We start from the raw sequence: 17,067 nt of genomic DNA on the forward strand, positions 1-17,067 counted from the left end.
TTACAGCTGGTGTCATCCTCCAATCTTTCCTCCACTCTGGCCAACAGAGTGGCTTTCCTAAAGCATAGTCTTTTAAGACTTTTTAAAAAGTGTTTTGTGTAGTTAAGTCTTTTATTTCTTTTCCTTAATGGCTTCTTGGTTTCCTACCTTGTTGGGAAGACTTCCTGCATGATGAAGTTATATGAATATTTTCCTTTATTATCATCCATACACTTATAATTTGGGCCTTTTGTTTATTTGTAATAGGTTATCACTCTGTCACCCAGGCTGGAGTGCAGTGTCACAATCATAGCTCGCTGCAGCCTCAAACTCCTGAGCTCAAGTGATCCTCCCACCTCAGCCTCCCTGGTAGCTGGGACCACAGGTGCACACCACCACATTGGCTAATTTTTGTATTTTTTTGTAGAGATGGGGTCTCCCTATGTTTTTCAGGTTGGTCTTGAACCCTGGGCTCAAGCAATCTGCCTGTCTCAGCCTCCTGAATTGCTGGGATTATAGGCATAAGCCACTGTGCCTGGCCTTTATAGCTTTAAAAAACAACTCTTTCAATTCATTTGGAAGTCATTTTTGTATATGGTATGAGGTAGGGATTTAACTTAAAAGTCTTCCAAATGAATAGTCATTTTCCCAACCCTTTTAAACCCAGAATTTGTCCTTTGTCATATTTTCAGTCCCTAAATATACTTGGAGAAATGACTGGGCCCTCTGTTTTGTTTCACTTATCCGTTTACCCCAGGAGTACAGGGTTTAATTACTGTAGCTTCAGCATGGGTTCAAAATCTGGTCAAGCCCCAACCCCCTTTCTCTTTCTGAAGCTATTTTGACAATTTTTGCAGGTTGATTTGTTTTTCATGTGAACACCAGATTCATACAGTCCAATTTCAAAACAATAAAGATTTTATCTAGTTTTAAAAGAAATGACACAACCCAAACTGAGAACCTTGTTGGGATTCCGAATGGAAAAGAACACATCTATTAATCCTTGAAGGCTTTGCCAACTGTGATAATAAAGTCTTCTTGAAGATCATTTCTCTTCATTCACTCAGGACTTGATTTATGTTCTTCAGGTACATTTCATCATTTTTGTCCTAGAGATCTAGTGCTTTTCTTATTAAACTTATTTCTAAGTGTTTTATGGTTAGCTCACCAAGATTAGGAAATTGGAATGTGGTAGGGCTGGGGAAAGCAGAGCAAAATCAATCACACATGACAACCAAGTATCTAGAAAGCACTTACTCTAGGGGGGCAGTGGCCATACCAGTTTTCAAGCCAGAGTCACGGAAATTTCTGGAGTTGTACTCAGCTCTAAGTAAGATGTTCTCCCAGATTCCCTTCTAGCTCACACTTGCTGTTATACTACACTTAGGGTATCAGGAATCATCTGGAACTTCCCAGATTGATGATGGCATTAGGGGTGATTGCTCCCCTGCCTCCTCAACTCCACTACCTTCTTACAGAAACTGGCAGACTGTCTAGAACTCCTGTGTCCCTTTTAAGACTTAAAGTACCAAATGACAACAGCATTGGCTGGGGCAACTTGAAGAGGTATGAGGGGTATTTGAGGATGCGGCTGGCATTCCTGGACCCCTCCACTTTTTCTGATTATGTCTACAGGCCAGTCTCCTGCCCCATCTCCTGCACCCCCTACAAAGGAGGAGATTGTTCTCTGGTTTCTGGCTGACCTTGAGGGATTATTCACAAACACAGGGATCACATTCACATCTCGCCACCAGCATGGTCTCTGGGACCCAGCTGCAATGTTAAATGAGAGGGCAGCCTGGAACCTGGGAGGATGGGATCTTCGGGTCTGCTTCTGCCTGTGCCTGGAGGGCTGGGCCTCCAGGATGGGTCCTGACTCTGTATCATGGTCCACTCCTCACACCAAATGTGTTCTAGATGCTGGGTGACCCCAATCCCACCAGAAGACGGGGCAGTGGCAATTTTTCCAATGATCTCAGGGTGGAGATTTCTACCTCTGATCTTCGGGGTGGAAATCCATGAGATCACTTTTCTTTTTTTTTCCAGGCCTTCAATGCTGGGCCTCTATCCTGCCCACGTGGTTGGTGGGGCAGATTCGTGGCTCTCCTCAACACCTTCATGGATTAACAAACAGTCTCATGCTCAGTAAATGGAAAGTCCCGTCCAGTCTAAGTCAGAGCCTCAGTCTTTTTTTTTTTTTTTTTTTTTTTTTGAGATGTAGTCACGCACTGTCGCCCAGGCTGGAGTGCAGTGGCATGATCTTGGCTCACTGCAACCTCTGCCACTCCAGGTTTAAGCAATTCTCTGCCTCAGCCTCTGGAGTAGCTGGGATTACAGGCGCGTGCCACCATGCCCGGCTAATTTTTTGTATTTTTAGTAGAGATGGGGTTTCACCATCTTGGCCAGTCTGGTCTTGAACTCCTGACCTCGTGATCCACCTGCCTTAGCCTCCCAAAGTGCTGGGATTACAGGCATGAGCCACAGCGCCTGGCCAGAGCTTCAGTCTCTTATCTCATGTACACCCTCTTCCCCACTCCATGGCTCCTGCTAGGGTGGGCAGCTGTCATGGGGAGGACCTGGGCTGTGGTTTCTGCTGCATTCTTCCTTTTTCCTTCTTCCCCCATGAGGCTTGGAGTTCCTCCTCTGGTGTGTGCCTTTGATGTCTGGCTTTGGGCCTTTCCCCATTGGGAACCCCTAGCATGAGTCTCTGGCCCTGGCCAGGTGCCTTCAGCTAAGGGCCTGTGACTGCTCCCATCCTGGGCTCCTCTCTAGGGAGGGCCTCAGGTGGCTCCTGGTGGTCTCTCACCCTCATAGGAAATGTCCTTTCAAGATGACCCACTCATGGCTTCTTTTCATGGCTGTCCACCATGACTCACTTTCCCCTCCATGCCTGAAGATGGCCACCTGGAGGGCAGCCCTGGCCACCCCTCATTTAGGCAGTGCAGGCAGGGGTCAGCACCAGGCTCTGCATCCTCCAAAACTCTAAAATCTCCTGCAGACCCTCAGAGATGCTTCTGAGGACCCCCTCACCTGGCCTGAGATGCGAGTGAGAAGAACACCTCTCTCTTCACTGTCAACACAAGTAAATAACAAGTATTGGTGAGGATGTGGAGAAACCAGAACCCTTGTACACTGTTGGTGGGAAGGCAAAATGGTGCAGCCACATTGGAAAACACTTTGGCAGTTTAGCAGATGGATGATCCACCCATCCATCCATCCATCCATCCATCCATCCATCCATCCATCCATCCATCTATCCATCCATCCCTCTGTCTATCCATTGATCCATCCATCGATCCATCCCTCCATCCATCCATCCACCCATCCACCCATTCATCCGTCTGTCCATCCATCCATCCATCCATCCATCCATCCATCCATCCATCCACCCATCCATCCTTCTGTCTGTCCATCCATCCATCCATCTGTCCATCCATTCATCTGTCCACTCATCTGTCCATCCATCCATCCATCCACCCATCCATCCTTCCACCCATCCATCCTTCCATCCATCTATCTGTCCATTCGTCTGTCCACCCATCTGTCCATCCGTGCATCCATCCATCCATCCATCCGTCCGTCCATCCATCTGTACATCCATTCATCTGTTCACCCATCTGTCCATCCATCCACCTGTCTGTCCATCCGTCCATCCGTCCATCCATCCATCCATCCATCCATCCATCCATCCATCCATCCAACCATCCATCCATCCATCCATCCATCCATCCATCCATCCATCCTTCCATCCATCTGTCTGTCCATTCATCTGTCCATCCATCCATCCATCCATCCATCCATCCACTCACCCATCCATCCACACTCACTGAGCACCTGCTGCATCCTGCTCAGAATCTGGTGGGAAGACAGATGTGTAAACAGACAATGACAACTCAACATCCAGGGCCATGATGGAGAATCATTTCCCACTCTAGGTTCTGAAAGCAGTAGTCCAGTACCCTTTTCCTGCTCTGGGCTGTGTCTCCGTGTAGCTGATATGACTCTGATGATGTCATCCTCTAGACCTCAGTTGCTCTTCTGGAGTTACAAGGAAGCAGAAGAAATTCATTAGGTGCCCCGAACTTGAGGGCAGGGCCCAGACCAGGGCACTCCTGGCCCGGGTAAGCCCTGGCTTCCTCCCTGACCAGCTGTGTGACCTCAAGTCTGTCACTGCCCCCACCCCCGACGCCCGTCCCCACAGCCCCCACCATGAAGAGACTGGGCTGGCTGCTTTCCAAGATCACTCTGAATTCTTGTCTGGGAGCTAAGACATTTCTGTCATGTGCGGAGCAGGCTGTCCTGCTTCCCAAGCCCAGGGCATTTTGTACCTCTGTGTTTCCTCCTGCCCTACTGCACCCTCCCACCTGCACTGGGCCATAGCATGTACTCAGCCCTCCCCTAAATGTTGCACACTCATGCTCTGAATCCCAGCTCAGAAGTCATCTCCTGGGTGGGTTCCCTCAGTGCCAGCAGAACCCCTGCCCTGTGTCCCAGTCATGGAATATGCCCCTGATGTAGCCCTTATTCCATCTCATGCTGGCCCTTTTGGCAATGGAGTCTGTGGGGCACCAGGACAAGCCTGAGGGGTTTGTCAGAACGTGAGGCTCCGTCCTTGCAGGTGCCCCAGGACTTTTGGCTGCTCTGTGACCCCCTGGGTCCTCAGCCCTCTTTGAGGCCGTGTGTGGCCATGTGAGGCCCCAGACCCTGTGACAGAGGCCTCCCCACACCTCCTGAGTAGAAAGAGCGGAACAATAACAGGGCAGATGCGGCGCCTTTGCCCTTCAACCCTGGGGCTGTGTTTTGCAAAGGACCAGAAGGATCAGAAGGGTCTGAAGGGTCTGAAGAGAACCGAGCCCCAAATGCCCCACACCTGGCATCAAGGAGGTGACTAGGAGGCTCTTAAGGGTGCTGAATCACCAGCTTCCCTGGCTGGGCCTGGCTGAGGGAGGCAGGGGTTGTTGGCAGTAAGGAGGGAGGGAACAAGGAAGCATCTACAGGGAATGCCACCCAAGACCCAAGATTTGGCCTGCCCTGGGCCCTGGGGAGGGAGCAGCTACACCAGAGCATGGCCTTCAACCCTCCCCTGGCCGCTGCTCCCCTCCAGCGTGTATCTGCTTTGGGTGGGAGGAGCAGGGTCACTGTCTTCCTTGCTGGGGTGGCTGGGAGGGAATGTGCCCTCTCTGTAGACACCAGGCAGCCAGAGAGACCCTGCTGGGTGGGAATGGTCTGGATGCAGCATAACCTGCAGTCTCACGAGGAAGAGCTCACAGACAGAGTGTAGGTGCACACAGCCAGAAGCCAGGGGCAGATGTGCAGGATGTTTACGTGGCCTGTCTCTTGCTCTGCTGCCCATGTCCCTCACTGGCTCCATGGCTCTGAGGCCCAGAGAATGCAGTGCAGGGACTCTCAGTACTGCTGAGTGCCTACTGTATGCCTACTATATGTAACCCGGCACTGGATGCCTTGGGGCCCCCAAAGCAAGGCCCCATGACCCTGTTCTAGAGCTCTACAGCTCTACGACTGAGGGCTGGGATGAGGGGCAGGCTGGTATATAATGATAGTGACCAGCTGAGGGTCTCCAGGCCCTGCAGGAGCCTCAGCTGAGGAGCTCAGAACACAGAGTAAGGGTCCCGCAGGTAACAAAGTTGGGGCTCCCCATTCTCAACCCCAATATGTGTTTATCAAGCACGCCACAGTGGGGCCAGCACTGCAGTGAACAATCACACACACGTGTGACATCACCCTCTAGAAAGGACGGAGAAGAGAGGGAGTGATCAGCCCTGGGCAGCCAGGGAAGGACCCTCTGAAGAAGTGACAGGCAAGCTGTGGGTGGTGGGGACCTGGGAGGGCAGGGAAGAGGGACAAGAGGCTAGACCACAGCTGGGGCTCAGTGACGTGGGGTTTCATGGGTCGTGCGAATGATGAGGGATCTTATCCTGGAGTTTGCTAAGTGCCCAGTGCCAGGCCAGCCTCTTGGGCAAGTGACCTGTGTAGCTGCACCAGCCCCTGGGTCAGTGGGGCTCTCTCAGTGTTCAACGCTCTGCTACCACCATCTATCTTTCTTTCTTTCTTTTCTTTTCTTTTCTTTTTTTTTTTTTTTTTGAGACAGAGTCTCACTCTGTTGCCCAGGCTGGAGTGCAGTGGTGCGATTTCGACTCACTGCAACCTCCACCTCCCGAGTTCAAGTGATTCTCCTGCCTCAGCCTCCCAGGTAGCTGGGATTACAGGTGTGCACCACCATGCCCGGCTAATTTGTTTTGTATTTTTAGTAGAGACAGGGTTTTGCCATGTTGACCAGGCTGGTCTTGAACTCCTGACCCCAGGTGATCCATTTGCCTTGACCTCCCAAAGTGCTGGGATTATAGGCATGAGCCACCGTGCCCGGCCCTGCCGTCACCATCTAGATGCTCTTTAATAACTTCGAACAAGGCGTCCTGCATTTTCACTTTGCACTGAGCCCCTCAGGTCCTGCCCACACAGCTGCTGCTCAGGAGCCCAAGTCTGGCCATCCCCTCATCTTCCCGACCTCATGTGAGAGAGGAGGGAGGGGGCTGCCTTCTCCACCAGGCGGGCATGGAAGTTTGCCAGCCTCAGATTTTCAATTAATTGCCCACACCCCTGGAAGATAATTGCCAGGACTGTTTGCCTCCATATGGGCCTCAAGGTCAGTTGCCTGGGCAGTCTTGTTAGGGAGGAGGAGATAAAGGGGGCTCTGGCCTCTGTTTCTCGTGGAGGTGCTGCCTGGGGGGCCCATCGCAGGTGAACAGGGTGTGTGTGCCTGGGCAGGCTCGGGGCACGAACTTTTCAAGCCAGGACAATGTCAGAGCCTGGGCCACATTCTATTGAGCATGGCTTCCCTGGGACCCTGTAGCTGGTCAATGTGGACATTGGCAATGAAATGCCAGAGACCTTGAATGACAACTAGAACAGCCCTGCTGTGAACTAGTCAGAAAGTCAGATGTTCCTGCTCTGACACTCACAGCTGTGTGGCGGGGCAATTGAAAATAACTCTAGCCCCAATTTTCCCATCTACGCAGTGGGTACAACTTCATCCATCTCCAGGGTGGTGTGCAAGAGGGCTTTGTGATCACCCTGGTGGGCTGTGTGTCAGCCCCCTGCACATTTCTTTGTTCAGTCTCTGCCTCCAGAGTTCAGTCTCTGCCTCTAGAGAGAAGCACTGTTTTTGCAAAAGGCTGCAGATGTGGGGGCCCCTGCACCTGGTGCAGAGAAAGCATTTAATCAACGTTGGTTAGACCAAGGGTCCCTAACTGGTCCGTGGCCTGTTAGGAACTGGAGATGAATAGTGGGTGAGGGAGCCAAGCTTCATCTGTATTTACAGCCACTCTCCATCACTCGCATGACTGCCTGAGCTCCACCTCCTGTCAGATCAGCGGCAGCATTAGACACTCATAGGAGTGCAAACCTTACTGTGAACTGCGTATGTGAGGGATCTAGGTTGCATAAAGATTCTCATCCTTATGAGAATCTAATGCCTGATGATCTGTCACTGTCTCCCATCACCCTAAGATGGGACCATCTGGTTACAGGAAAATAAGCTCAGGGCTCCCACTGATTCTACATGATGGTGAGTTGTAGAATTGTTTCATTATATAATGTAATAATAATGGAAATAAAGTGCATGATAAATGTAATGCACTTGAATCATCCTGAAACCATCCCCCCAACCCCTGATCCAGGGAAGAATTGTCTTCTGTGAAACTGGTCCCTGGTGCCAAAAAGGTTGGGAACCGCTGGGTTAAATGAGGGGAGGAAGGAAAGGCTGACTGATGTGTACTCCAGGAAGGCACCCCAGACTCAAGGTTGCCTGGCTCAGGCAAGGCCATGGCCAGCCGCAGAGGGAGGGAGGGAGAGAGGGAGGAAGATGGGGCAGGAATGTCAAGGGGAAGAGAAGGAGTTGGCCAGTGCTCAGGAGCAAGCGATAAGTAAGCAGGGCCGAGGATTAGGAAAACACTGAGCGGAAGGAGGCGTGGAGGGACCGTTGCAATCAGATGGGAAACCAGATTAGATGCTGAATCAATGGAAAAGATCCCTGCCAGATCAAAGGCGCTTCTGGGGAAATGTGAAAAGCTATTCAGGGTCAGGAGGCAGGCCCCAGAGGAGGGGCCCAGGCAGCCCAGCCAGCAGCCAGGGAGTCTGTGGAGCCTGGGGAATGGGGCAAGAGAGAGCCAGCCTCAGTGCCCGTTACACCCACGGGCCCGAGGTAGCCACTCACAGGCTGTTTGGGGCCAGACTTCCCAGATTCTGGGACACCTGGGCATTGGAGGCTCTTGGCTGGTGGAAATGGCAGAGATCGGAGGGGGTGGGAACAGACTGGTCTTTATTCCTATTCCAGGGATAGAGCCACCTGCATGAGCTTTTTGGGTACCTCGGGAACTTCCCCTCCAGGTTGCAAGCTGTAGGCTCTGCTAGTCTGTGGGGACTGCACCCTGTCTCCAGAACCCCAGGAGGGGCTGCGTTTGGCCCTCATACATCTTTGCTGGTGGCATTGTGGGCTTTGGTGCCGTATAACCCCAGACAGGCTGTGCCCACCAGGCAAGGAAGGCACCTTTATCCGTCACTGAGTGTGGGCCCAGGCCTGGTCCTTGGAGCTCTCTAAGCATTCTCCCCAACCACATCGGTGCTGGGCCAGAGCACAGGAGCCAAGCACTTCAGGGAGGCAGAAGCAGCATGGGCTGTGTTTCTCAAAAAGGATTCCAGGGAATGCTGGTCCCATAAGACAGTCCAGAAATAGAACTTAGGAGGTTAAATCAGTTTGAGAAACCCAGCTTGCTCTCTCCTCTCAGAGAGACAGAATAAAAGCCCCAGCAAGTTCTCTAAAGACTTTGCTTCATCCTGTGGTCCCCAAACTCCCTTGATCCTGTTAACATCCAGTGGAACTGGAATACACTTTGGAAAGTGACGACCAAGCTTGCCATGCTCTCTCTGCACTAAGCGGGCGCCTGTGGTGAATGAGCTTGGTTTTCTGGCCCTCGAGCTCGCGAATAGGTTTTGTTTGGCAGATGGGTGTGTGACGTCCACCTCAAATGCAGCTTCCACGTTCCCCTTCTGCCACATGCCTGGGGGGGGCTTCACAGGTGAGGCGTGCTGAGAAATCTCCCTGCTATGAGGCATTGATGGGCATCTGTTCCCTGGGGTGGGGGCCTCTTTCTGCCTGTGTGGTGGGAAGGAAAATGGCTGGGCCTCCCAGAGTGTTGGGCTCTATCCTGGCCTTAGGCTCGGGGTCCCACCCAGCTTCCCTGAGACCGCAGAGGGAGCTTCTTCAGGCCGATGGTCCTGGGAGGCTGGGGCCATGGGGGTCCCCTCGTCCTGCCTAGGAAGAGAGTAAAGGAAGGTGGCCCAGGGAGGCCCTCTGGGCCTAGCAACAGTAGCCACACCACTGCTTCTCATGTACAGAGGAGGCCAGGAAATGAGAGGCCTGGGCACAGAGTGGCCTTCTAGACGCCCAACCTCAGAGCAGGGAGTGACCGGGGGCACACCAGAGGCTGAGAGGGCCCAGGCCAGCCGGGAGCCATAGTGGCCTGGACGGGGCTCAGCACGGGGGGCCGGCAGGGGAGAGAGAGGTCCAGTGGGTCAGAGTTGGGGTGTAGGCGGCGTGCAAGGGGATGTGGGAAGGGATGGGGTCAAGGAGCTTTGGAGTTGAGCTCCGAATGTGCCTTGGAGCCCTGAAGGATGCTCCTGGGAAGGGAACCAGATTCATCTCTGTGAGTTTCAGGCAGAACCCAGACCTATAATGGGCAAGGTTACAGTAGCCAGGGGTCCAGAGTGAGTGGTGAGCTCCCCACTCCTGGAGCTGGGCCCTGCTGGCTGCCAGCCAGTCAGAGGCAGCGTGTGGTCTCGATGGCTGAGATTATGGACATTGTAATCTTCATGCATTCATTCAGCACCTGCTGCATGCAAAGCACAGTTCTGGGTTTGAAGCCCAGCTCTTCCACTTCCTTGCTGTGTGACCTTGGGCAAGTCACTTAACCTCTCTGAGCCCTTTCCCTTACCTTTAAAATGTCTGCACTTTTCATTTCTTGGCCAGGTGGAAAAGACTGAGTCTGAAAACTGGGGCCTCAGACAACCCTCAAGGAGTGTGGGAATTTCAGGCCCCCAAGAGGGACCACCTGTCCTGGTCACCGATAGGGCTGAGTGGAGGTGTGGGGATGTAGGCCTTTCCTTCCAGCTTGCCTCCAGGCCCCAGCTGTACTGTCTCAGCCTTCATGTGACCCCAGAAACTTCCAGAAGAGTGGCCCTCCCAACCTCTGGTGGGCGTGGTGTTCCCTCCCACTCCCACACGAGCCTGGGAAACAGCTCTGTGGGCTCTGTGACTCGAGGTGGGGTGAGGAGCCCTGGGTGGGCTTGGTTTACTGAGTCCGAGTGTGGAATGGGAGCACACAGGGCCTCCAGGGGAGCTGGAGCTGCAGGCCTGGGGCTGGGGGAACCCTGCGGCCTGGGCCCCTCCACAGTGGCTGTCCAGCGTGGGAATGCTCTGGCCCTGGCTTCGTGTGCTCCGGCAGATTGACAAGGTCTGGGGCCCACGCACTGACTCTCAGGGGAGCGATTGACGGCTTGTCGGTGGGGAGTAGGCGGCCCAGGCAGGCTGTGCTGGGAACGGTGAGCCCCCCAACTCCTCCAGGCCCCTCCCTCTCCTCCCAGGCCTGTCCCAGGCCTCTGAGTTAGGGTACCGGAGGGAGTCCCACAGGGACCCCATGGTGGCCCTGAGATGGCAGCAGCATTGTGAGCAGAGGTCAGCGCTGGCCAAATGTCCTGCGAGCAGAGGAGTCTGGAGAAGGGACGGGGCTCTCTCTGAAAAGACCAGAAGCCTGGAGAAGGGGATGTGGCTCTCTCTGAAGGCATCTGGGTCCGCTCAGCCTACCTGGGTCCCCTCCTCCCAGGGGCTGCCCCCTTTCCTCCCATCCCATGCTCGGTGGGAGTTGCTCCCAGGCTCCGGCTCTGGGGCTTGCTTGCCACGTCGTGGCTCCTACATCCTTTCCATGTCCTCTGCAGCCCTCCAAGCCAGGCCCAGGATCCCCTAGACTCCTGTCCTGTAAAAATCGCCAAGTCTGGCCAGTAGTCATGGCTCCCGTCTGTAATCCCAGCACTCTGGGGGGCCGAGGCAGGCAGATCACTTGAGGTCAGGAGTTTGAGACCAGCGTGGCCAACATGGTGAAACCCTGTCTGTACTAAAACTACAAAAATTAGCCGGGCGTGGTGGCAGATATCTGTAATCCCAGATACTCGGGTGGCTGAGGCAGGAGAATCGCTTGAACCTGGGAAGTGGTGGTTGCAGTGAGCCAAGATCACACCACTGTACTCCAGCCTGGGTGACAGAGTGAGACTCCAGCTCAAAAAAAAATAATAATAAAATTAAAAAAATCGCCAAATCCCTCACCCATGCCAGCCTCCCAGATGGGCTCCAGGTGGAGACAGAAACATGATATCCAGAGAGTGGCAGGGCTCGAGCAAGCTCACGTCCATTGGGACACCTTTAGCCAGGGAGATTCGGGCCCAGATGAGCTGAGCTTATTCTCTTTGCTTCGCTGCCTTTCCCTTCTGGGCTGGGATGACTCAGTTTCTGGGGCCAGAATCTCAGTCCACTGGAGTCCGAAGGGCCTTGGGTGATGGTCCCAGCCAGTGGGGTCCAGAGATCCCTGGGGCTCTGAGTGGGGTGTGTCAGGGACTGTGACCAGGGGCTGGGGAGGCTCCATCTGGCTGTCTCAAAGTAACTCCAAGCTTCTCTGCCATATATTTCCACTCCAGTCTGACTGCTGCTTATAGCAGAGATCAGATACTGGCAGTGCCACCTCCCCGATCACATGGCAGGCCACTGTCAGATCTGGGGACGTCCCCAGATCCTTGTCTTTGCCCAGAGCTCTCCCCTGGCTTCTTTAGTGGGGTGGGAAAAGGAGCTACTGGTCTACCTGTAGCTGCCCTGACTGAGAGGGAGGAGGGAAGAATGGCAGGGGCTATGCTGGTAGCTGTGACGTAGGAGCCCTGGCTTGGCACTGAGGGAGGAGAGAAAGGAGCAGCCTCCACAGCTTGGCCAGGGTCCTGCTTGGGCCACCACCATTCCTTCCACCTGCCACAGGGCTGTTTCACAGCAGCAAGGACACAGGCTCCGTGAGGTGACCTGACAGTCTTCACGCAACGTCCACACCACAGAGCTGATATGGTTGACCCTTTAGTATCGGTGCTGTCCCTCTCAGTTTGGCCTAGGCTTTGGATATTTGAGAGTCTCTTCTCCAACTAGAGTTAGATTGGAAGGAGAGCCACCCATCCACTCACCCACTTAACTTCTCATCTGTCTCGCCATTCATCTTTCTAGCCTTCATTACAACCATCTTTGTAGCCATCCACATGTCCATCTGTTCATTGATCCATTCATTTACTTGTTTATCTATTCCTCTATCCAACTGTTATTCATTCAAAGCCCTTTCTAACCATCCATCTACATGTCCACCCACTCATTTATTCACCTTCCATCCACCGATTTACCTATTCATCCAGCCACCCATCCATCCATCCATCCATCCATCCATCCATCCATCCATCCACATCCATCCATCCATCCATCCATCCATCCATCCATCCATCCACATCCATCCATCCATCCATCCATCCATCCATCCATCCATCCACATCCATCCATCCATCCATCCATCCATCCATCCATCCATCCATCCACATCCATCCATCCATCCATCCATCCATCCATCCATCCATCCACATCCATCCATCCATCCATCCATCCATCCATCCATCCATCCATCCACATCCATCCATCCATCCATCCATCCATCCATCCATCCATCCATCCACATCCATCCATCCATCCATCCATCCATCCATCCATCCATCCAGTTACCCATCACTCCTTCAATCATCCATCCATTCTGCCTATCTGCGTTTACCTTTCTAGTCCTCATGCATTCACTCATCCGCCCATCCAACCATTTATCCATCATTCATCTACTCATCCACTTGTTAGTCCATGTACCAGTCTATCTGCTTATCGGTCATCCTTCTAACCACCTATCCATCTATCCATCCTGCCATCTTCCCACCCCACTCATAAATGTGGCACTCTGTCCATCCGTCTGCCCACCTGTCCCACTGTCCATCCACCTATCCATTCATTGATCCAGCCAAGCATTTATGGACAGATGCCACGAGGCTACCATTATTCATCACAGAGTCCAGAGTAACGCTGTGTCTTGGATTATATGACTGCTCTTACTTGGTAGGTGAAAACACTGAGATGAAATACAGGGGCAGCATACTTATTGGGAATAACTACTTAGGGTCAGAGAAACCTGAGTTCAAATCCTGACTCTATCATCCCATTAGCTGTGTGGCCTTGGATCAGTCATTTACTTCTCTGTGCCTCAGTTTCTTCCTGTGTAAAACAAGAATAGGAACATCTAGAATGTTATGGAAATTAAAGCTAAAACATGTATTATATTTCTTTACAACAAAATAAGTCTTTACTGAGTTTGGCTCTCTGGAGGAATGGTTGTTACAGGTGGGGCTGTGCCCATGGCTGGCTCCTGGAGACTCCTGGGCTCTGGCCCTGGCTGTGCAGATGGCCATTTGTCCTTCCTGTGCAGCTGACCAGTGCCAACAGCAGGGAGGCCTCTGGGGCCATCAGTGCCATCTGACGCTTGCTGCTCAGATATGGCCGTAGCCTGCAAGGCAAGTCTGGTCTCCCCCACCCAGAGCTGGCGGCTGCAACCTGAGCCTGCAACCCAGAGGCCTTTGGCCCATGCTCCCAGGACGCAGTTTCCTTTGGCCCCTTCTGCCGGTGCACCCCCACCCAAGCCCAGCTCCTGGGCACAGGATGTGTGTGCACTTGGAGCAGAACAGAAATCAGAGCTGGAGGCCTCTGAGCTGCTGTCTCTCCGCCCACCAGGTAGGCCTGTCCCTTCCCCAGGGTAGGTAAATACAGGGTTCTATTTACGTGGCAACGCACGGGGCAGCCAGCGGTGGCAGGTCGGTGGCTTATGCAATGGCAGCGTGGCGCTTGGCAGCTCTGGGGTGCCGTGGGAAAGGGAGGTCTCCCTCATGATGTGACTTGTACCCTGGTCCCGCCCTTGGGGGTGACACCCCGTTTGGACCTGGTTGCCCCAGACCGCCCAGGCAGGCAAGAACACCTGGGCAAAAGGCCTCCCCTGTTGCTTGTCGGCTGGGCTCCAGCCCTCCCTGCAGGACTTTGGGGAGATACGTATTATCAGTTGCAGCATCCACAGGGACCTCCACTTCTAAGAACTCACCAGGTGCCAACACAGCTTCCACGCTTTGTCTCACTTTACCCTCCCTTTATAGACGGGGAGACACAGAGAAGGGTCTCAGTGTGCACGGTCTCACTCTGCAACCATGCTCTAGGGCTGAAGCCACTGCTCTGGGCCAATTGTCCTCAGCCTGGCCAGGGCTCTGCCTGGGTGCACCATGGCTTTCCCAAGTCCCCTCCTCCTGGAGGATAGTGGGGCAGCCGAATGCCAGGCGGCAAAGGACCCTCTCCCCGCTTTTGCCATCCCAAGGCTCTAGCGGCTAAAAACATCCCCCACCCTGAACTGCTCTGCCAGCTTGAGGCTACCCCCTCTGGAAAGCCCTCCCTGACCTCCAAGTCCCAAGGTTAAGGCTCCCATGAGACTCTGAGCCCACCTCTCTGGACTTCAGTCTCCTCTCTGCCACAGGAGAATAATGGCTTTGAACTTGGAGCCGTCTTGCGGGTGAAAGGAGAAAATCATTGCAAAACTGCTCAGTATCCCACAGGCAGGAAGGGCTCAGCACCCGAAGTGTTCAAGCTATGTCCTGTGGCAGGTGGATGCTTCTACATCAGCCGTCCTTGTCAGAAAGCCCTTCTGCAGGCAGCAGCTGCGACTTGCTTCCCTTTGGTCCCTCTCTTGATGCAGGTCCACTACTGTGGAGAGAAGGGAAAAGCCACTGGGCACCAGGTGGGTGGATGGGTGGACAATTGGAAGAATAAATGGACACGTGATCTGATGGCAGGAATTGAGGAAGGAGGGAGGGAAGGAGGACAGCAAGGCAGGGAAGGGAGAGGAGAAGAGAAAGCACCAGCCTTATAGCTCGGTCTACCCTGCAGTCCCTGGAGCCAGTCTGGGGCTATCCCAGCTCACTACACAGTTGCTGCCTGGCTACCCCTCTCTGTGTCTAGTTTTAATTTTTCATCTATCAAAGGGAACATAGCTGAACTAGCCCACTCTGTAGTGCCCTTGTGAGGATTAAACAAAGGAATCATGCAAGAGGACTGTCATGGTACAAGGCTCTCAGTGACACTTGAGTGTCCTTCCTCCCCAAGCAAGCCGGCTCCAGTTCCCAGCGAGGCCAGGTAGCTGCACAGCCATTCCTGCACTGGGCGTTCCCCCTGCCCGCCTCCCACGCTAGCCCTCCCTGCTTGCTTGTTAAAATCCCCTGGATCAGTGCCTCTCCCAGGTATGTCCTGGTTATGTAATCACCGCCCGAGCAGTTACACACCAACTTGAGCTCTTTGCTGGCTCCTGTTTACTCTTTGGCTCAGGGGAGAGTTCCATTCAGAAGAAATTGCTATTGCTTCTCAGCCTTCCCATGGGAAAGCAGCATTAGGGAGGGGTTCAGTGAGCCAGCAGGAGTTGGGGGAGTGGAGGCAGGGGAGGAGTGGGGGGGAGCAGGCCCTCACACAGCTCAGGGCTTGCTCCATACGCACAGCTTGCCAGCTACTTTATCTCTTTAAAAACAAAAGTCTCAAAGAATTTTTTCACATGACCTCATTTTCTGATATACCTGAATATGGTTAAGAGAAAGGTGGACGATGACCTCATCCCATTCCCTATTCATGACTTGTTACCGTGTTTTGTTGCCCTTGCATTCATTCATGTGTGTTTGCATGCATCTATATACACATCCATCAATCCATCTAGTCACCCATTGATCCATTCATCTATTCATCCATCTATCCATACATTTATCCATCCATCTAGCCATCCACCTACATATTTATCCATCCACCCACATCTCCATCCATCTATCCATCCATCCATCCATCCACCCACCTATACACTCATCCATCCACCCATCCATGTACACATCCATCCATCCATCCATCCATCCATCCATCCATCCATCCATGTATCAATCCATTTATCCATCTATCTATCCATCCACCTATGCACCAACTCATCTACTCATCCATACACACACCCACCCATCTACCCATCCATACACATACCCACCCACCCCTTCCTCCCTTCCATCACATAACATTTGTTGAGTTAATAGAAAAAGAAATAGTGGACTGGGTGTCCTATGACCTGATTTCCATTCTCAGTGCAACCCTTGTGCTGAGGCCAAGTTTGGGAGTGACATCTACCCAGGTCTGAGTCTCAGATATGCCATTTTCTCTTTTGTTCTTGGCCAAACTCTTTCCCTCTTTGAACCTCAGTATCCTCATCTGCAAAACAGGGCGATAAGGATTCTTGTCTTATTATTGGAAGGACATAAAAATAATGTAGACTTGGGAGTTCCTGGAATCATGTGAGCCTCCCGTGGGGACTCTTCAGGTCCTGTGCTTTGGGTGGAGGTGCTAAGATGGTGCAAGAGGAAGCCCTTGCTTTGGAGTTTCCTGTGCAGTGGAGCAGAGGAAGAACCAGCCAGGACTGGTGGGGTCTGTGTTGGATGGAGGTGGAGAAGACTGAGGGGCCTAGGCCGCAGAGGGGCACAGCCTCAGGATAGGTCTTGGTGGCCATGGTTGGAGGATTAGATTCAGGCTTTCGAGCAAGGTAGATAATGGCTGCATTGGTATTTTGGAAGGACCCCTCTGTCTACTGTGGAAGCAAACTAGTAAAGAGACTTGCAGTTGCCTGACTAGACCATGAGACTGAAGAGTAGGGGGTGACACTAAACTTCACAGACACTTTTCCTCCTGAATGCTGAAACTGTGCAGGCACCAGAATCACCGATTTAGGTCTCAGGTGACCCAGATCACACTGGATCTCTGGTCCTTCTGTAATATGGCATTTGTGCCTTATCTTCCCAGCCTGCGTCCCTGGCAGACATTGCTAATCAATTGCAGCTCTCTTTCCCCAGAGC

This window comes from Gorilla gorilla, chromosome 9, assembly GCF_029281585.2.
Source record: "Gorilla gorilla gorilla isolate KB3781 chromosome 9, NHGRI_mGorGor1-v2.1_pri, whole genome shotgun sequence".
Classification (NCBI taxonomy): Eukaryota; Metazoa; Chordata; class Mammalia; order Primates; family Hominidae; genus Gorilla; species Gorilla gorilla.